The sequence below is a fragment of the Ranitomeya imitator genome, chromosome 5, assembly GCF_032444005.1.
Source record: "Ranitomeya imitator isolate aRanImi1 chromosome 5, aRanImi1.pri, whole genome shotgun sequence".
Lineage (NCBI taxonomy): Eukaryota > Metazoa > Chordata > Amphibia > Anura > Dendrobatidae > Ranitomeya > Ranitomeya imitator.
Window position 1 is genome coordinate 37,638,964 of NC_091286.1, and position 21,969 is coordinate 37,660,932.

General features: G+C 47.2%; 1 protein-coding gene across 1 annotated transcript in view; it reads left to right on the top strand.

Moving 5' to 3' along the window:
- The first annotated feature begins 14,097 nt into the window (after window positions 1-14,097).
- TRERF1 (transcriptional regulating factor 1) overlaps window positions 14,098-21,969 on the top strand; it is a 204,919-nt gene continuing 197,047 nt past the window's right edge. The window contains exon 1 of the mRNA XM_069768578.1: window positions 14,098-14,324. The gene's annotated coding sequence lies outside the window, so the exon portion shown is untranslated. The remainder of the gene's footprint in view (window positions 14,325-21,969) is intronic.

Sequence of the window (21,969 nt, forward strand, 5' to 3'; positions counted from 1 at the left end):
TACGTCATGACACGTCGAGGAGGGGGTTATTGCTAGAGTCGCTGAGTGTGAGGATGGAGCCGCTCCAGCCTCCTGGAGAACTACAAGTCCCAGCGTCAGTATCACCAGTGGTTGTCCAGGAATAGCCGTGGTATAAGAAGGTGTATATGACTGACCTACCTTGTCTGATAATGTGGATGATACATGGCGCACGTCCTGTAATCCGGCAGCACTGGCTCCTCGGGGGTCGCATTATAAAATATTCTGTATTATGAGATTCATTTTAATGGTAGAGACCATGTCAATTATCCTGCAGCTCATTGTTGCCCCCTGACCGGGTAGTGAGACCCCCTTGGCACTCGTGCACTACCGTTACCATGGTGACTGCTATGCCAGGACCGTATGGTGCACGGTGAGACCCCCTGTGTGCCAGGGTGTAGCCATGGAAACGACTGCCCATAGTGTCCGGCACATGCACACACAGGTGTATGGAGCGCGCTCAGGGCCTGCGCCCGCTGCTGTCATAAGGCTTCATTCAGACCTCAGGTTTTCTCATGTTCTCTCCATGTTGTGTCTTTAAAGCCAAATGTAACCCAAAAAGATAAAAATCACAGAGGCGGTGATGCCAGGGACCTGAGATGGTGGTCTCACCGCAGAGCATACCCCCTAGGGGCGCACAGTGCCTGATAGTGCTCCACATCTCACCGCAGAGCAGACCCCTCCTAGGGGCGCACAGTGCCTGATGGTGCTCCACATCTCACCATAGAGCAGACCCCCCTAAGGGCGCACAGTACCTGATGGTGCTCCACATCTCACCGCAGAGCAGACCCCCCCTAGGGGCGCACAGTGCCTGATAGTGCTCCACATCTCACCGCAGAGCAGACCCCTCCTAGGGGCACACAGTGCCTGATGGTGCTCCACATCTCACCGCAGAGCAGACCCCTCCTAGGGGCGCACAGTACCTGATGGTGCTCCACATCTCACCGCAGAGCAGACCCCTCCTAGGGGCGCACAGTGCCTGATAGTGCTCCACATCTCACCGCAGAGCAGACCCCTCCTAGGGGCGCACAGTGCCTGATAGTGCTCCACATCTCACCGCAGAGCAGACCCCTCCTAGGGGCGCACAGTGCCTGATAGTGCTCCACATCTCACCATAGAGCAGACCCCCCTAAGGGCGCACAGTACCTGATGGTGCTCCACATCTCACCGCAGAGCAGACCCCCCCTAGGGGCGCACAGTGCCTGATGGTGCTCCACATCTCACCGCAGAGCAGACCCCCCCTAGGGGCGCACAGTACCTGATGGTGCTCCACATCTCACCGCAGAGCAGACCCCCCCTAGGGGCGCACAGTGCCTGATGGTGCTCCACATCTCACCGCAGAGCAGACCCCTCCTAGGGGCGCACAGTACCTGATGGTGCTCCACATCTCACCATAGAGCAGACCCCTCCTAGGGGCGCACAGTGCCTGATAGTGCTCCACATCTCACCATAGAGCAGACCCCTCCTAGGGGCGCACAGTGCCTGATAGTGCTCCACATCTCACCGCAGAGCAGACCCCTCCTAGGGGCGCACAGTACCTGATGGTGCTCCACATCTCTCTGCAGAGCAGACCCCTCCTAGGGGCGCACAGTGCCTGATAGTGCTCCACATCTCACCGCAGAGCAGACCCCTCCTAGGGGCGCACAGTGCCTGATAGTGCTCCACATCTCACCGCAGAGCATACCCCTCCTAGGGGCGCACAGTGCCTGATAGTGCTCCACATCTCACCGCAGAGCAGACCCCTCCTAGGGGCGCACAGTGCCTGATAGTGCTCCACATCTCACCATAGAGCAGACCCCCCTAAGGGCGCACAGTACCTGATGGTGCTCCACATCTCACCGCAGAGCAGACCCCCCCTAGGGGCGCACAGTGCCTGATAGTGCTCCACATCTCACCGCAGAGCAGACCCCTCCTAGGGGCACACAGTGCCTGATGGTGCTCCACATCTCACCGCAGAGCAGACCCCTCCTAGGGGCGCACAGTGCCTGATAGTGCTCCACATCTCACCGCAGAGCAGACCCCTCCTAGGGGCGCACAGTGCCTGATAGTGCTCCACATCTCACCATAGAGCAGACCCCCCTAAGGGCGCACAGTACCTGATGGTGCTCCACATCTCACCGCAGAGCAGACCGCCCCTAGGGGCGCACAGTGCCTGATGGTGCTCCACATCTCACCGCAGAGCAGACCCCCCCTAGGGGCGCACAGTACCTGATGGTGCTCCACATCTCACCGCAGAGCAGACCCCCCCTAGGGGCGCACAGTGCCTGATGGTGCTCCACATCTCACCGCAGAGCAGACCCCTCCTAGGGGCGCACAGTACCTGATGGTGCTCCACATCTCACCATAGAGCAGACCCCTCCTAGGGGCGCACAGTGCCTGATAGTGCTCCACATCTCACCATAGAGCAGACCCCTCCTAGGGGCGCACAGTGCCTGATAGTGCTCCACATCTCACCGCAGAGCAGACCCCTCCTAGGGGCGCACAGTACCTGATGGTGCTCCACATCTCTCTGCAGAGCAGACCCCTCCTAGGGGCGCACAGTACCTGATGGTGCTCCACATCTCACCGCAGAGCAGACCCCCCCTAGGGGCGCACAGTGCCTGATAGTGCTCCACATCTCACCGCAGAGCAGACCCCTCCTAGAGGCGCACAGTACCTGATGGTGCTCCACATCTCACCGCAGAGCAGACCCCTCCTAGGGGCGCACAGTACCTGATGGTGCTCCACATCTCACCGCAGAGCAGACCCCTCCTAGAGGCGCACAGTACCTGATGGTGCTCCACATCTCACTGCAGAGCAGACCCCTCCTAGGGGAGCACAGTACCTGATAGTGCTCCACATCTCACTGCAGAGCAGACCCCTCCTAGGGGCGCACAGTGCCTGATGGTGCTCCACATCTCACCATAGAGCAGACCCCCCTAAGGGCGCACAGTACCTGATGGTGCTCCACATCTCACTGCAGAGCAGACCCCTCCTAGGGGCGCACAGTGCCTGATAGTGCTCCACATCTCACCATAGAGCAGACCCCCCTAAGGGCGCACAGTGCCTGATGGTGCTCCACATCTCACCGCAGAGCAGACCCCTCCTAGGGGCACACAGTACCTGATGGTGCTCCACATCTCACCGCAGAGCAGACCCCTCCTAGGGACACACAGTACCTGATGGTCCTCCACATCTCACCGCAGAGCAGACCCCTCCTAGGGACACAGTACCTGATGGTGCTCCACATCTCACCGCAGAGCAGACCCCTCCTAGGGGCGCACAGTGCCTGATGGAGCTCCACATCTCACCGCAGAGCAGACCCCTCCTAGGGTCGCACAGTACCTGATGGTGCTCAACATCTCATCGCAGAGCAGACCCCTCCTAGGGGCGCACAGTGCCTGATGGTGCTCCACATCTCACCGCAGAGCAGACCCCTCCTAGGGGCGCACAGTACCTGATGGTGCTCCACATCTCACCGCAGAGCAGACCCCTCCTAGGGGCGCACAGTACCTGATGGTGCTCCACATCTCACCGCAGAGCAGACCCCTCCTAGGGGCGAACAGTACCTGATGATGCTCCACATCTCACCGCAGAGCAGACCCCTCCTAGGGGCGCACAGTACCTGATGGTGCTCCACATCTCACCGCAGAGCAGACCCCTCCTAGGGGCGCACAGTGCCTGATGGAGCTCCACATCTCACCGCAGAGCAGACCCCTCCTAGGGGCGCACAGTACCTGATGGTGCTCCACATCTCACCGCAGAGCAGACCCCTCCTAGAGGCACACAGTACCTGATGGTGCTCCACATCTCACTGCAGAGCAGACCTCTCCTAGGGGCGCACAGTACCTGATGGTGCTCAACATCTCATCGCAGAGCAGACCCCTCCTAGGGGCGCACAGTACCTGATGGTGCTCCACATCTCACCGCAGAGCAGACCCCTCCTAGGGGCGAACAGTACCTGATGGTGCTCCACATCTCACCGCAGAGCAGACCCCTCCTAGGGGCGCACAGTGCCTGATAGTGCTCCACATCTCACCGCAGAGCAGACCCCTCCTAGGGGCGCACAGTGCCTGATAGTGCTCCACATCTCACCATAGAGCAGACCCCCCTAAGGGCGCACAGTGCCTGATGGTGCTCCACATCTCACCGCAGAGCAGACCCCCCCTAGGGGCGCACAGTACCTGATGGTGCTCCACATCTCACCGAAGAGCAGACCCCCCCTAGGGGCGCACAGTGCCTGATGGTGCTCCACATCTCACCGCAGAGCAGACCCCTCCTAGGGGCGCACAGTACCTGATGGTGCTCCACATCTCACCATAGAGCAGACCCCTCCTAGGGGCGCACAGTGCCTGATAGTGCTCCACATCTCACCATAGAGCAGACCCCTCCTAGGGGCGCACAGTGCCTGATAGTGCTCCACATCTCACCGCAGAGCAGACCCCTCCTAGGGGCGCACAGTACCTGATGGTGCTCCACATCTCTCTGCAGAGCAGACCCCTCCTAGGGGCGCACAGTACCTGATGGTGCTCCACATCTCACCGCAGAGCAGACCCCCCCTAGGGGCGCACAGTGCCTGATAGTGCTCCACATCTCACCGCAGAGCAGACCCCTCCTAGAGGCGCACAGTACCTGATGGTGCTCCACATCTCACCGCAGAGCAGACCCCTCCTAGGGGCGCACAGTACCTGATGGTGCTCCACATCTCACCGCAGAGCAGACCCCTCCTAGAGGCGCACAGTACCTGATGGTGCTCCACATCTCACTGCAGAGCAGACCCCTCCTAGGGGAGCACAGTACCTGATAGTGCTCCACATCTCACTGCAGAGCAGACCCCTCCTAGGGGCGCACAGTGCCTGATGGTGCTCCACATCTCACCATAGAGCAGACCCCCCTAAGGGCGCACAGTACCTGATGGTGCTCCACATCTCACTGCAGAGCAGACCCCTCCTAGGGGCGCACAGTGCCTGATAGTGCTCCACATCTCACCATAGAGCAGACCCCCCTAAGGGCGCACAGTGCCTGATGGTGCTCCACATCTCACCGCAGAGCAGACCCCTCCTAGGGGCACACAGTACCTGATGGTGCTCCACATCTCACCGCAGAGCAGACCCCTCCTAGGGACACACAGTACCTGATGGTGCTCCACATCTCACCGCAGAGCAGACCCCTCCTAGGGACACAGTACCTGATGGTGCTCCACATCTCACCGCAGAGCAGACCCCTCCTAGGGGCGCACAGTGCCTGATGGAGCTCCACATCTCACCGCAGAGCAGACCCCTCCTAGGGTCGCACAGTACCTGATGGTGCTCAACATCTCATCGCAGAGCAGACCCCTCCTAGGGGCGCACAGTGCCTGATGGTGCTCCACATCTCACCGCAGAGCAGACCCCTCCTAGGGGCGCACAGTACCTGATGGTGCTCCACATCTCACCGCAGAGCAGACCCCTCCTAGGGGCGCACAGTACCTGATGGTGCTCCACATCTCACCGCAGAGCAGACCCCTCCTAGGGGCGAACAGTACCTGATGATGCTCCACATCTCACCGCAGAGCAGACCCCTCCTAGGGGCGCACAGTACCTGATGGTGCTCCACATCTCACCGCAGAGCAGACCCCTCCTAGGGGCGCACAGTGCCTGATGGAGCTCCACATCTCACCGCAGAGCAGACCCCTCCTAGGGGCGCACAGTACCTGATGGTGCTCCACATCTCACCGCAGAGCAGACCCCTCCTAGAGGCACACAGTACCTGATGGTGCTCCACATCTCACTGCAGAGCAGACCTCTCCTAGGGGCGCACAGTACCTGATGGTGCTCAACATCTCATCGCAGAGCAGACCCCTCCTAGGGGCGCACAGTACCTGATGGTGCTCCACATCTCACCGCAGAGCAGACCCCTCCTAGGGGCGCACAGTGCCTGATGGAGCTCCACATCTCACCACAGAGCAGACCCCTCCTAGGGGCGCACAGTACCTGATGGTGCTCCACGTCTCACCGCAGAGCAGACCCCTCCTAGGGGCGTACAGTACCTGATGGTGCTCCACATCTCACTGCAGAGCAGACCCCTCCTAGGGGCGAACAGTACCTGATGATGCTCCACATCTCACTGCAGAGCAGACCCCTCCTAGGGGCCCACAGTACCTGATGGTGCTCCACATCTCACCGCAGAGCAGACCCCTCCTAGGGGCGCACAGTACCTGTTGGTGCTCCACATCTCACCGCAGATCAGACCCCTCCTAGAGTCACACAGTACCTGATGGTGCTCCACATCTCACCGCAGAGCAGACCCCTCCTAGGGGCACACAGTGCCTGACGGTGCTCCACATCTCACTGCAGAGCAGACCCCTCCTAGGGGCACACAGTACCTGATAGTGCTCCACATCTCACCGCAGAGCAAACCTTTCCTAGGGGCACACAGTAACTGATGGTGCTCCACATCTCACTGCAGCGCAGACCCCTCCTAGGGGCGTACAGTACCTGATGGTGCTCCACATCTCACCGCAGAGCAGACCCCCTAGGGGCACACAGTACCTTATGGTGCTCCACATCTCACTGCAGAGCAGACCCCCCTAGGGACGCACAGTGCCTGATGGTGCTCCACATCTCACCGCAGAGCAGACCCCTCCTAGGGGCGCACAGTACCTGATGGTGCACAACATCTCACCGCAGAGCAGACCCCTCCTAGGGTCGCACAGTACCTGATGGTGCTCCACATCTCACCGCAGAGCAGACCCCTCCTAGGGTCGCACAGTACCTGATGGTGCTCCACATCTCACTGCAGCGCAGACCCCTTCTAGGGGCGCACAGTGCCTGATGGTGCTCCACATCTCACCATAGAGCAGAACCCTCCTAGGGGCGTACAGTACCTGATGGTGCTCCACATCTCACCGCAGAGCAGACCACTCCTAGGGGCGAACAGTACCTGATGGTGCTCCACATCTCACCGCAGAGCAGACCCCTCCTAGGGGCACACAGTACCTGATGGTGCTCCACATCTCACCGCAGAGCAGACCCCTCCTAGGTGCGTACAGTACCTGATGGTGCTCCACATCTCACTGCAGAGCAGACCCCCCCTAGGGGCGCACAGTACCTGATGGTGCTCCACATCTCACCGCAGAGCAGACCCCTCCTAGGGACGCACAGTACCAGATGGTTCTCCACATCTCACCGCAGAGCAGACCCCTCCTAGGGCCACACAGTGCCTGATGGTGCTCCACATCTCACCATAGAGCAGACCCCTCCTAGGAGCGCACAGTGCCTGATGGTGCTCCACATCTCACTGCAGAGCAGACCCCCCCTAGGGACGCACAGTGCCTGATGGTGCTCCACATCTCACCATAGAGCAGACCCCTCCAGGTGGTGCTCCACATTGCAGTGTCCGCTCCGAATAGTAAAGACAGCATAAAGTGACTCACAGTGGGGAGCCCAGCACATCGGTTTGTCCAGATGTCACTGCACCCACCCCTTAATGTCCCATTAGTCACAGAAGTCCCCAGCACACTACTGCAGAAGTCAATAACCCCACTACTATAGTAACTCTCCCACTTCCCCAATTGTCTCAGCAGTCCCCAGCACACTACTGCATAAATCAATAATCCCACTTCCCCAGTAGTCACAGCAGTGTCCATACACTACTGCATAAGTCAATAATCCCACTTCCCCAGTAGTCACAGCAGTGTCCATACATTACTGCACAAGTCAATAACCCCACTGCTATAGTAACACCCCCACTTCCCCAGTAGTCACAGCAGTCTCCAGCACACTACTGGAAAAGTTCATAACCCCTCTGCCATTGTAATGCTTCCACTTCCCCAGTAGTCATAGCAGTCTCCATACACTAATGCAGAATTCAGTATCCCCACTGCTATAGTAACACTCACATTTCCCAAGTAGTCACAGCAGTCTCCATAAACTACAGTACTGCAAAAGTTAAAACGCTCTATCACACTGATCTGAGAAGACAGTCCTACCCCCCCTAGTTGTCACAGCTTCTCCCACGACCACACTATTCAGAACCGCGAGTTCCCCCTCCTGGATAGTCACAGGAGACCCATCACCTCTGATCATACTGTAGACCACAGTGATCAGAGATGACACTTCCACCAATTCCCCAGTAGTCAGAGCGGACACTCTTCCATCCAAAATAGCCCACTGAACTGCACTGATCAGAGTAGACATTCCCACTGTCCAAGCAGTCACAGCAGTCCCCTCCACCACACTTATCAGAGTGGGCACATTTAATTCCCCAGGAGTCACAGCAGGCCCCCAATGACCTTAATCAGAATTGTCACTTTCAGCTTGCATAGAAGGGGCTTTAGTAGTCGCAGCAGCCCTCCACCGCATACACCTTCCTCTGTAGCCTCAGTCCTTGGTGAATACCTGTAATGCCCTTATGGTGGTGCTGGTGACCCTGCTATCCTTAGAATGGCTTCATACTGTGGCAGAGTCTCATCACAGTCAGTGTTATTTATCCCTTTATTATATTTAAATATACAGGTGAAATCTGACTAGAAGACCACCTTGTTATACAGATCAGACTTCCTAGAACATATTTTCATTTCTGATATACGGTATGTATTTTTGCTGTTCTTTCAGAAGATCACCCCTTTAGGACAGCTGACATTATTACTATATAGACCTGACAAGGCTGGTGTATTTACTGTGATAATCCTTATCAAAATGGCTTATATAACCCTTTATGAAAGTTTAATTCAATCTCTGCCCACCTAGCCACCTATGTGGTTTGACATTATTTATTTATTTATATATACTAAATAAATAATGATATATTTTAAATATTTATATATATATATATATATAATCATTAATTATATATTTTAAATGATATATATATATATATATATTAAATCATAATTATATATTTTTTAATAATTATATATATGAAATTATTATAAATAATTATATATATTTTTGTATTGTATTTTTTGGTCCCCTTATACTGTGTACTGCAGTCTATAGTAGAAATCACGTTCGCCTATGAACACTGGCTACAGACAGGAGCACTGTCATGACAGACACGGTTGTTTTCAGCAGGTCCCTGCCTCCCAAGGCAACCCATCAGCAATCCACAATCATGTCATGGGTGGGCAATGGGCTTGTTGAACAACGTGCCCCCCCAGATTGTGCACTTTAAATGTTGCTGTCAGTGATTGACAATATCATTTCTTAGACTCTGCATTGTGCGGTTCCTCTGTTTTTCCTCCTGGAAATATAACACCCAGTCGTTGATTTAGGTTGGGACTACACGACAGACCCAGACCCAGACCCAGTCAGACCCAGTCGTATTTTTTCAGACTTGCTTGTAGCAGGTTAAACGTCCTTTATGATATTTGGACGCACGACCCATGTTGTAGCCGAAATCGACGTACCTTATTTCTAGATTTCCAGGAGGAATAACAGAGGAACAGTACAATGCAATTCTCAAGTTTCTCTCCTGGCTTTGGCATACAAACACCGATGAAAAAATACTGATGTGTGAACGAGGCCTAAGGGCAGGTGCAGATGGCCATAGCTTCTCTCATCCGAGAGAAATTGTCCGATTATGAAAATGACGCTCTGAACAGAGTGTGATCACATTGTGATGCGATTCTCTCAGATGAGAAGAAAATGAAGGACAAAATTTCTTCATCTTCTCCATTCTGTCAGTGCATGGAAATCAGACTGCACTCTGATGTCATCCAAGTGCAGTCCGATGGTTTCTGCGGACCCAGTGACTTGCATGGCCGAGTGGGAGCCAAATATCAGATCAAACTCGGACATGAAGGGATTTCTTTCATCAGACAGATTCTGTCCTAGGAAAAAATCAGACATGTGCACGATCCCATAGAAAGCATTGGTCGGAGTGCGATCCCATGTTTGGTCAGATCGCACTTGGACCGAAAATATGCGTATAAAAATGCAATTTTACATAATGGGTGCAGAAATAATGCAGAAAAAGCATCAAAAGCTCATCGTGGTAACGTAGCCTTAGGGTACATGTGATGTTCCAATTGCTTTTATAGCACTTTGTTCGGGAGGTGCAGCGATTGAAAAAATCTTCATTTTGGCTTTTTTTTTTTACCTCTTGAGTCATTAATTATTTTTGTCATTTATTTTCATATTGGGAAAAAGGGAATGGTTAATGCATTTATATTCTTTTTTTATTTTTCATAAATGATTTTTTTTTCTTTTAGTTTCCCTTGAAGACTTGATGTAAAGATCTAACTATAAAGCCCATGATTTAGGAGCCAGGCTGACATGGCGACCCATCGACATCTCATATATGTCATGTTTCAGGAAGGGGTTAATACATTCTGTTTTTATAAGGTTCAACCTTTCTCATGACCTTAGTTCCTCTTAGGAGGTTAGGGACTTTTGACAGGTGTAGCCTCAAATAAAAACCCATAAGCTGATAATGTCTGATGCTGCATAGCTTAAAGGGGGTCGTTTAGGACTTATATATTGATGATTTGTCAATATCAGATCAGTAGGGTGGGGGGTGACCTGTTGGCAACTCCTGCCGTGGTTGGATGTGCGCGGTCTACAAGGCCATATACAGGTCCTTCTCAAAAAATTAGCATATAGTGTTAAATTTCATTATTTACCATAATGTAATGATTACAATTAAACTTTCATATATTATAGATTCATTATCCACCAACTGAAATTTGTCAGGTCTTTTATTGTTTTAATACTGATGATTTTGGCATACAACTCCTGATAACCCAAAAAACCTGTCTCAATAAATTAGCATATCAAGAAAAGGTTCTCTAAACGACCTATTACCCTAATCTTCTGAATCAACTAATTAACTCTAAACACATGCAAAAGATACCTGAGGCTTTTATAAACTCCCTGCCTGGTTCATTACTCAAAACCCCCATCATGGGTAAGACTAGCGACCTGACAGATGTCAAGAAGGCCATCATTGACACCCTCAAGCAAGAGGGTAAGACCCAGAAAGAAATTTCTCAACAAATAGGCTGTTCCCAGAGTGCTGTATCAAGGCACCTCAATGGTAAGTCTGTTGGAAGGAAACAATGTGGCAGAAAACGCTGTACAACGAGAAGAGGAGACCGGACCCTGAGGAAGATTGTGGAGAAGGACCGATTCCAGACCTTGGGGAACCTGAGGAAGCAGTGGACTGAGTCTGGTGTGGAAACATCCAGAGCCACCGTGCACAGGCGTGTGCAGGAAATGGGCTACAGGTGCCGCATTCCCCAGGTAAAGCCACTTTTGAACCATAAACAGCGGCAGAGGCGCCTGACCTGGGCTACAGAGAAGCAGCACTGGACTGTTGCTAAGTGGTCCCAAGTACTTTTTTCTGATGAAAGCAAATTTTGCATGTCATTCGGAAATCAAGGTGCCAGAGTCTGGAGGAAGACTGGGGAGAAGGAAATGCCAAAATGCCTGAAGTCCAGTGTCAAGTACCCACAGTCAGTGATGGTGTGGGGTGCCATGTCAGCTGCTGGTGTTGGTCCACTGTGTTTCATCAAGGGCAGGGTCAATGCAGCTAGCTATCAGGAGATTTTGGAGCACTTCATGCTTCCATCGGCTGAAATGCTTTATGGAGATGAAGATTTCATTTTTCAGCACGACCTGGCACCTGCTCACAGTGCCAAAACCACTGGTAAATGGTTTACTGACCATGGTATTACTGTGCTCAATTGGCCTGCCAACTCTCCTGACCTGAACCCCATAGAGAATCTGTGGGATATTGTGAAGAGAAAGTTGAGAGACGCAAGACCCAACACTCTGGATGAGCTTAAGGCCGCTATTGAAGCATCCTGGGCCTCCATAACATCTCAGCAGTGTCACAGGCTGATTGCCTCCATGCCACGCCGCATTGAAGCAGTCATTTCTGCCAAAGGATTCCCGACCAAGTATTGAGTGCATAACTGAACATTATTATTTGATGGTTTTTTTGTTTGTTATTAAAAAACACTTTTATTTGATTGGATGGGTGAAATATGCTAATTTATTGAGACAGGTTTTTTGGGTTATCAGGAGTTGTATGCCAAAATCATCAGTATTAAAACAATAAAAGACCTGACAAATTTCAGTTGGTGGATAATGAATCTATAATATATGAAAGTTTAATTGTAATCATTACATTATGGTAAATAATGAAATTTAACACTATATGCTAATTTTTTGAGAAGGACCTGTACTGTGTAGTGGCCATTCCTTGGCACTGCAGATCAGCTCCTGTGACCCTTTCATAGTGTTTCCCTGCACAGCGTACAGCACAGCTGGATGACTGGTCAGTGAAGATGCCCCAATGCTGACTCGGGATTTTAGAATCAATGGCGACAGATAACCACATGATTGGTCAGTGAAGATGCCCCAATGCTGACTCGGGATTTTAAAATCAATGGCGACAGATAACCACATGATTGGTCAGTGAAGATGCCCCAATGCTGACTCGGGATTTTAAAATCAATGGCCACAGATAACCACATGATTGGTCAGTGAAGATGCCCCAATGCTGACTCGGGATTTTAGAATCAATGGCCACAGATAACCACATGATTGGTCAGTGAAGATGCCCCAATGCTGACTCGGGATTTTAGAATCAATGGCCACAGATAACCACATGATTGGTCAGTGAAGATGCCCCAATGCTGACTCGGGATTTTAAAATCAATGGCCACAGATAACCACATGATTGGTCAGTGAAGATGCCCCAATGCTGACTCGGGATTTTAGAATCAATGGCGACAGATAACCACATGATTGGTCAGTGAAGATGCCCCAATGCTGACTCGGGATTTTAAAATCAATGGCGACAGATAACCACATGATTGGTCAGTGAAGATGCCCCAATGCTGACTCGGGATTTTAAAATCAATGGCCACAGATAACCACATGATTGGTCAGTGAAGATGCCCCAATGCTGACTCGGGATTTTAGAATCAATGGCCACAGATAACCACATGATTGGTCAGTGAAGATGCCCCAATGCTGACTCGGGATTTTAGAATCAATGGCCACAGATAACCACATGATTGGTCAGTGAAGATGCCCCAATGCTGACTCCTGATTTTAGAATCAGTGGTCACAGATAACCCCACGCTCCCTTTTTTTCCAGCGTTTTCCATCAGAGGCATTCTACAGAGAAATGTATACCATATGGTGTGTTACTTAACAAGGGAGTCGGACATATACGACAGGAGATTGAACGGATCAGCCAAATATATCTTTACTGGGAAATGGGTTCAAATCCCACCACCACCAACAACATCCGCAAGGAGTTTGTATGTGCTCCCCGTGTTTGCGTGTTTTTCCTCCCACAGTCCAAAGACATACTAATAGGGAATGTAGATTGTGAGCCCCAATGGGGACAGCGATGATGATGTCTGGAGAAATCAAAATATTAGCAGCGATGATGACATCACATGCATCTACTTGCCGGCTGCAGCCAATCACTGCCCTCAGCGGCCTCGTCCCATACATGTCAACATCATCACTAAGAGCAGTGATTAGCGGCAGCGGTCACACGATGTCATCATCACTTTTATCATCTTTAATCAGTAGCCTCAGCAGTCTCAAACCGCACATGCCCTCATCAGCTTTGGATGCACGTGATGTACAATGTAAAGCGCCATGGAATAAATGGCGCTATAACAATAAATAATAATAATAATAATAATAATGTCATCGCCATCACTATTACCAACTTGCCTGTTGTTAGGTTTTGTCTTTAAAAAAAAAAAAAAAAAAAAAAACAGAACTCAACCCCTTTAATTTAACTCTTTGGACTCTGGAAACTTTCCTTATGTCAGAAAAAAAAAATTGTTTTTTTTTGTTTGTTTTTTTCTTTCAGGCTTCCTGATTGTATGATCACCTCCCACCTTGTGCTATCACAGCACAGTTAAAAGAAAAAAAAAAGAAGTAGAAGAAAATGACAGAGAGATAGTGGAGTCGGCCAATGATCAGGCCACCGGGTGACCTAGTGACAGGATCTGACAGCTAACTGCAGGGAGAGGGCCTGGGAGTGAGCGCGGGCCAATCACAGGGACGGGGACAATCACCTATCGTCAGCCGGCCCTGCACTCACCAATCACCGCCCTCCTTACATGCAACTTCAGGAACTGGCTTTGCTTTCGAGATTGCTTGCCAGAAAGGGTGAAGTGTGTGTGCATGGGCAGAAGTGGCAGACAGCCCCCTGCCCTGCTCGCCGGCCCTGGGGCATAGACTGGCCCTGCGGAATACACTGGCCCGGACACCCTGCATTAATGCCTTCTCCTATTCCGTCCTGTGCAAAAAAAACAAAAAAAAGCAACCAACCTCCTGCTGCAAGTTCACTTTTAAAAGAAGAAGAAACAGGTAGAACCTGAATTATTATTTTTTAATTATTATTATTTTTTTTTTTTTGCATTTACCGGTTACGTCCTATAATTCGTATCACCCGGCCCGTGCTGCAAGCGCCATCGCCATCGCCGTTAACCCCCTGTTAGCTCAGGGCCACGAGCAGTCCGTCATCTGACAGGTCGCGACGACTCTCTCGGGGACAGAGTCGTCTTTCTAGCTTTTCGGCCACAGGGGAATATTCACAGGTGTCACGTTTCCGCCGCGTGCGGGGACGTCGAGGTTGGCGCTCGTCCAGGGGGCTCGCACTCTATTTGTGATGGGCCGCGTCCGGAGGACTGACATATGGAATTAGGAGAGGGGGGTCAGGCTCCTGACGCCGTCTCTTTTGGTTCCTAGGGAGGTTTTTTTTTTTTTTTTTTTTAGTATTGTTTTTGACAAAGTGGGGAAATTTTGAATTAGATTACGGTGTAGGGGAATTTCACGTAAATTTACATTTTCGGGTAGCGCTCTATGGATCCTGTCCGGTTCACTGCTGCTAATATTATAACTGCTGCTTGACTTATTTCTATATACATTTTTCTATAAATTGAACTTTAAATTACGGCGGATGTAAGAAAACAAATAGGCGGTAATCAAATGGATAAAGGTGTATATACGTGCTATATATATATATATATATATATATACATATATATATATATATATATATATATATATATATATATATATATATATTTATTATTATTATTATTATTATTTATTGTTATAGCGCCATTTATTCCATGGCGCTTTACATGTGAGGAGGGGTATACATAAAAACAAGTACAATATTCTTAAACAATACAAGTCACGACTGGTACAGGAGGAGAGAGGACCCTGCCCGCGAGGGCTCACAATCTGCAAGGGATGGGTGAGGATACAGTAGGTGAGGATAGAGCAGGTCATGCAGCGGTTTTGTCGATCGGTGGTTACTGCAGGTTGTAGGCTTGTCGGAAGAGGTGGGTCTTCAGGTTCTTATATATATATATATATATATATATATATATATATATATATATATATATATATATATATATATATATATATATATATATAATTAGTACACACTTTGAACCAAAGTATTGTCTTTACGGATTAATAGAAATTTGTTTTTTAACTTTTCCAAATGGTGTTCTGCTGCCATTTTTCTTATTTTATTAATATATATATATATATATATAGTTATATATATTATATATTATTATATTATTACCGTATATATTATGTATTTTTATATTAACTTTATAGAATATATTTATATATATTTTTGATATTTTTGGAAAAATTGGAATTCTTCAAAATTTATATGCTCATTGGTGTATAAAAGACATCCCAACATAAGCGAAAATATTTGTATTGTGCTACATTTATACATTTTTGTTAATGACATATAAAACAAAACGAAAAAACTAGATATTGTGGCGCATGTATGGAACTATACGCCCATAGACAAAGTGTGTGTGTGTATATATATATATATATATATATATATATATATATATATATATCTCTATATAATCGTTCAGCTATAACGTTACTCCACCTTATTCATTGCTTTGTGACACTGGCACCAGTCAAGGATGAGATCCGTTCTCGCCGGCTTCCAAGTGAATGTGAATTGGAAGCAAGAAAAACGGATTAATGGTAAAGGTTGGGATTGGCAGATAACTGGGCAGAGCGTCTCCAAAACGGCCGGTCTCGTGGGCTGTTTCCCGTACGTAGCGGATTGTACTGACCGAATCGGCCCATGAAATGACACCTGTGGATTCTGCACCAACGTCACGGGCGTCCAAGTGTTTTAAGTCTTCTTTGCGCGCCGGTAGTGAAGGCTCGCCTGTAAGGTCCGATACCACAGAGGTGGTGATGTTGTGTAACTTGCTTGCAGAGTTATCGCGAGACGCCGTAATAAAAGGCCGGGACGGACATATTGGTGCAACCGCATTAGCTACATGGGCCAATATTATCTCTAAAGCAGGTGAAATTGTGCTTTATGATGAGCTATTGGACTGGAAGGGGCCCATATATTCTCGCACAAGGCCCTTTTCGGTTTGTGTCCAATTCTGGGTCTTGTGGAGTCAATGGGTCGGAGCTGTCTTGCACCATGGGGAGGACCTAGATATTACTAAGGTTGTAGTCTGAAATGTCTCTACTATTGACCCCCATCGTTTAAAAAGGAAAAAAAAATCATACTGAGCCCAATATACCTCTAATTTTATAATTCTGGCGATGACTCCTTGGCACAGCGCCATATGAAGCCCCATTAGGCATGTCGTGGAGTAGACACATTTCGGCATGGCGTCTCTGGTGAAATGACACTTAATACTTTTTATAACTTTTCAGTGTTTGCTGACATTATATTACACACGCTCAGTTGTAAAACTTCCGTTCTTTAAGGGGTTTTTTTATTGCAATTTCTGCTATTTTACATCTCGAGTTCATGTTATTTATTTTTTTTTTTTACATGCGCTCTTCAGAGATTTTATGTTATTGTTTTTGGCTGCAGCCCCCGTCCTATAAATCACTATTCCGCCAGTCACCCATAGTTCAAGTTCAGAATTGCAGAACATCCTGACATAACGTTTATCAGAAATTTTCAGTAACTTTCCACTGAAGCTTTAATATGAGCTTGTCAACTTCTTTTTTTTTTTCGCCTAAATAAAACCAGACTGATTGGATTGAGGCCTGGGATTGGGAAAAATCAAGTCAATTATTAAATTGTGATAATTATTGATTCTGTTATATCAATTTCACATTAATGACCACAAACTGACTAGTCCAACCGGTGACGTGCAGCTTCAGAATTGCGGTGTTTTTTATGTCGTTTTGTGGCAGTATTTTTTTTATACACTTTACTTGACTTATGTAATGACTCGTCAGCGGTAGGTGAGTGTATTAATGATTTATGTAATGGTTCATGCACATGTGGCTCTACTGAAGCTAGACCAACCAGTGACCTGCTGCCTCATAGTTGCAGTGTTTTTTATATAGTTTTCTAGTTGTATTTTTTGATACCCCTTACATGAATATTTTAATGAATCAGTCTGCGGTAGATGAGTGCATTAAAGATTCATCTAATGGTTCATGCACATTGCTGAATTGTGGCTCTACTCAAGCTAGTCCAACTAGAGACCTGTAGCCTCAGAGTTGCGGTGTTTTTTTATGTGTCTTTTTGGCGGTATTTTTGATGCACCTTAATTGACTTTAATGATTCGGTCAGTGGTAGAGGAGTGTATTAAAGATTTATCTAATGGTTCATGAACATGGCAGAATTTCAAACAGATTTATGACCAAAAATTCTGGCGCCATTGCATGCTAAATTGCGAAGCGTTAAATGGCACATTTACAGCGAAAGCCTAAGATGTATAATTGCACCGCCAGACAGATTAATTTATACTGCAAATGTCGATATGATGCGTACCGTGGGATCTATCACTGTGGCAGTAATTACCTTCCATGGAGGATTGAATTTTTCACTCCGTCTATTTTCAAAAAAAAGCAAGTAATCTACTTAATAGGTGCAGAAAATCCGCAATATCAAAAACTTACCAAATGTTAATCGTGGAAGCGTAACCACGAGGATTTATTGAAAACGGCTAGAATGATGTGAACTCTGCATACGGATTACGGTAGAAATGCAGTAGATTTTCCTGGTGGAAAATTTTCTGAGTTTTTTAGGGCTTCTGCACACGATTACTGTTTGCAGCAGATTTTTCTTCTTGGAAAATTGACAGGATTAACATTGCATAAAATGGGTGTTTGTTTTCTTGCTTGCGTTTTTCATGCATTTCTACTACAATTTTTTTCCCTAGTTATTTGATATGGGTAAAAAAAAGTTGCAGAAAATTCTGAAAGAATTTTTTCCGTAGCAAAAAAAGCCCGGAAAAGCACTACTGTGCGTTTTTTTTTTTTTTTTTTAACATGTGGATTTTCCTCATCTAATACATGTTGTGGATTTGAAGCACGCCCCACGGGTCCGTATACACTTAAGTAAAGGAGGACATAGGGCAGGAGAGTTCTATAAATCCAATCCACATTGTGTTTGTTTCTCGCTTCATTGGGGGACACAGATAACCGTGCTGTGTCCCCCAATGAAGGCTCCAAGAAAGAGATTTTACGGTAAGTACCAAAAAATCCCTCTTTTTTGACTACGCGAAAATACGCAGCATTAAAAAACTGAGCAAAAACTCATTGTGGCCACACGGCCCTAGTCTCATGCACTGTGTGCATTTTGCTGAGAATTTCACCCAGTGTGTAAAGGGTGAAGTCCGCAATGAGTTTGCCCGCTGTGCATGCTAAAATCCGCACTGCTGGTCAATTTAGCTGTGCAAAAATTATACAACCTGCAGAATTGGATGTTTAACAATTTATTAACTTATCTGGTGCTGTGTTATACTGCGAGCTTTTCACATGGCAATCCACACTCGGTATTTATCCTGCTGTGGGTACCACTAGTGAGGAGCGAGCGTGCTGGGGTAAGGTGTTATCTGAGCATGCTCGTGCGTTAATAGAGTATCTTCGGTGTACTCGAATGCTATGTTCGAGTCCCTGCGGCTGCGTGTCTCCCGGGTGTTCAACAGCTGGAACACATGCAGGGATTGCCCAACAAACAGGAAATCCCTGCATGTGTTGTGGCTGTCGAACAGACATGCAAATGCGGGGACTCGAACATAGTAGTCGAGCACACCGAAGACACTCTGTTAACGCACGAGCATGCTTAGATAACACCTTATCCCAGAATGCTCGCTCATCACTAGATACCGCCAATCGGAGAGTGATAAGGTTATAAAAATCGGGACCTGCTTCTGTGACGTCTGCTTCGGTCACCAGGCGCTGCCATATTCATTCTGCTGGTGATGGAGGAGATGTCGGGACCAGAAGCTGTGGGTGGCATGGGCTCTGCCCAGCCATTGAGACTGGGGTGCCTGGTACTTGTAGTGCTGTCCAGTCTTGCAGTACGCGTGTGTGTGCGCGCTGTTCAGCGAGAAAATTCCACTGCAAGTAAATGAAAGTTCTGCCATACACCAAAAAAGACTAATCTGTAAAGGGTAGGGGAGAAAAAGATGTATTGAAAGGCACCAGTAACCAAAAATAAGGAAAAAAATAAAGAGACGCTTGCAAAAATTAAAGTGGGAAAATATCTTTATTTTTAGAATCAAGATTCACAGAAACGACATAAAAACTAAAAGTAGGGGAAATACTTTTTGTTTAAAAAAAGTCTTCTTATCAGAATAAGTGATGAAAAATAATCTCCAAATCAACCTAATGACATGGTAATTCTGAAAATAGATTTAAAAGGGTTGCTAAGAGTAGAGCCTAAGGTGATACATGCAATAAATACTCAATATAAACGTAAAAGCAATCACAATTGATTATATATATATATATATATATATATATATATATATATATATATATATATATACATACATACACAAGGTAAAATACAGTAACTCAAATAAACCTAGTGAGATATGAGAGAAAAAGGAGTGGAGAGTAAGAAGATGTATGTGTGTATAATATATATATATATATATATATATATATATATATATATATATATATATATATATATATATATATATACACACACACACCAAATCATAGGATCAGGCCATGCATGGACGTGTGACCTACAGGATACGCAATAAATGAGAGAATGGAAGAAGAACGTAAGGAACCCCACGCGTTACGCCACAAAATGTGGCTTCCTCAGGGGTGGAGTAATCTGCTCCCTTCTTTGGCCAGTAGGACAGCACCACGCCTTATTTATGCTCCCACCCTAGTGCCGAGAGCTGCCAGATATAGTTAGCTCTACTCTGGTTCGTTCAGGCCTGTGTTAGCTGCTCCTTCTTGATTGTTATATTCCTGTTGTCTGACTAGTCTTTGGCTTCCTGATTATTTTACCTATACTGCCCTCCTGGATTCTGACCCTGATACCTGTCCATTCCTGCCAACCTGCACCTGACTCCGTGGCCCCAACCCAGGGTTTGTTGTGTAAGTCCAGGTCTTTGTACTGCGGTTAAAGGGTGAACGCCTAAGATCTGGTAAACTAAGTAGCTTGCACTAAGCCTGGTAGTGTTTTTACAGCAGCTAGGCGACCGCTGACTGACCCATCCTAGCGGTATGCCATTGTTTTTTATGATAGAAAAACCCCTTTTGCCCCTTCCTGTATTATTATGTTCTATGTCGGTTGTGGGTGTATGGAGCAGGTAAAGGAGATAAGTTATACAGCGGGCATCGGCTCCGAACAGCAGCGTCCAGAGCTGGCTCCGATTGCTGCTGTTTAACTCCTTTAACCCTGCTGTTGTCTTCGGTCAAAAACGACCGACCTTGAACTTCAATATTCTTTTAAAATATTCCAGATGCGGCTCTGAAACCCGTGGCCGACCGACCCATCCTCATTTAAGTCAATCAACCACAAGTTTCAGAACCGCATCTTGAACACCCCAAAAAATACCAAAGTTCAAAATAGGTCTCCCCAGACCGAAGACAACAGCAGGGTTAAATGCATTTGTCAATCTTAAAGAGACTACAAAATAAAGTAAAAAAAAAAAATTAACTAAAAAATTAAGTGAACCATAAACATATTTGGCATTGCTGTGTTTTTTGTAAAATCGATAATATGTCATTTTTCCCTTGTTTCCCCTCCACCCAAAATATGCAACAAAGGGTGATTAAAATGTTGTATGTACACCAGCATGGTACCAATAAAAACATTCGCCCACCATGAAAGGAAAAAAAACACCAGACCTCCAAATATGTTGTGCATTATACTCTCAGAATGGTGACGCAAACTTTTCTACAATGTGCTAAAGCAAAAAATTAATAAAAATAATAATGAAAAAAGCTATATACTTAATATAGCTGTAGTCGCACTGTCCTGAAAAATCATAAGTAATTTTTACCTACACAATGACTGCCATGAAAAAAAAAAAACATTGGTGGAATTGTGTGGGTTTTTTTTTTTCTTTCTCCCACTGTTTTCCAGCACTTCATACTAGATTCTGAAAGTTGAACTGGTCCCGCAAATAAGCCCTATGGTTATGTTGATGGAAAACATTAAAAAAATGGATGTCTTTTGGATGTGTAGGAGGGGAAAAAAAACAGTCAGTCTTGGAGCTTCATCAACGATGCTGAAAATGAGGGCGATGAGTTAAGGTTTCTGCATGTTGGTAGTTTAGTGTGTTACGGTACATTACATGATACTTCTGTCTATGTATAATACAACGTGACTATAATTTTGCCTAGAAATGTTCCTTTGATGTACATGGATGTTTATTTTGTCAGGTTGTTAAGAATTAACCTGGCTACTAAAGCAGTCTAACTGGCTCCTACAGTTTACATTGGTTCACTCCTCAGGACTGCTATCTGACTTGTCCCATATTTTCAGTTTTTGGACATTTCAATTTGTAAAATTATTGTCCTCAATTCATCACTTGCGGGGTTTTTTTTTCAGTATCTTTTTTTTATGCCACATTCTTCAAAATTTTGCATGCGGTTCTTAAATGTTGTGCAAAGTCAAAATTGTCTTTATTATTCTGTTTTGACCTTTCTTGTGACTTTTCAATACAAAAAGTCGTACATTTAACAAATTGGAACAAAAAATTGTGCAAATATGTTT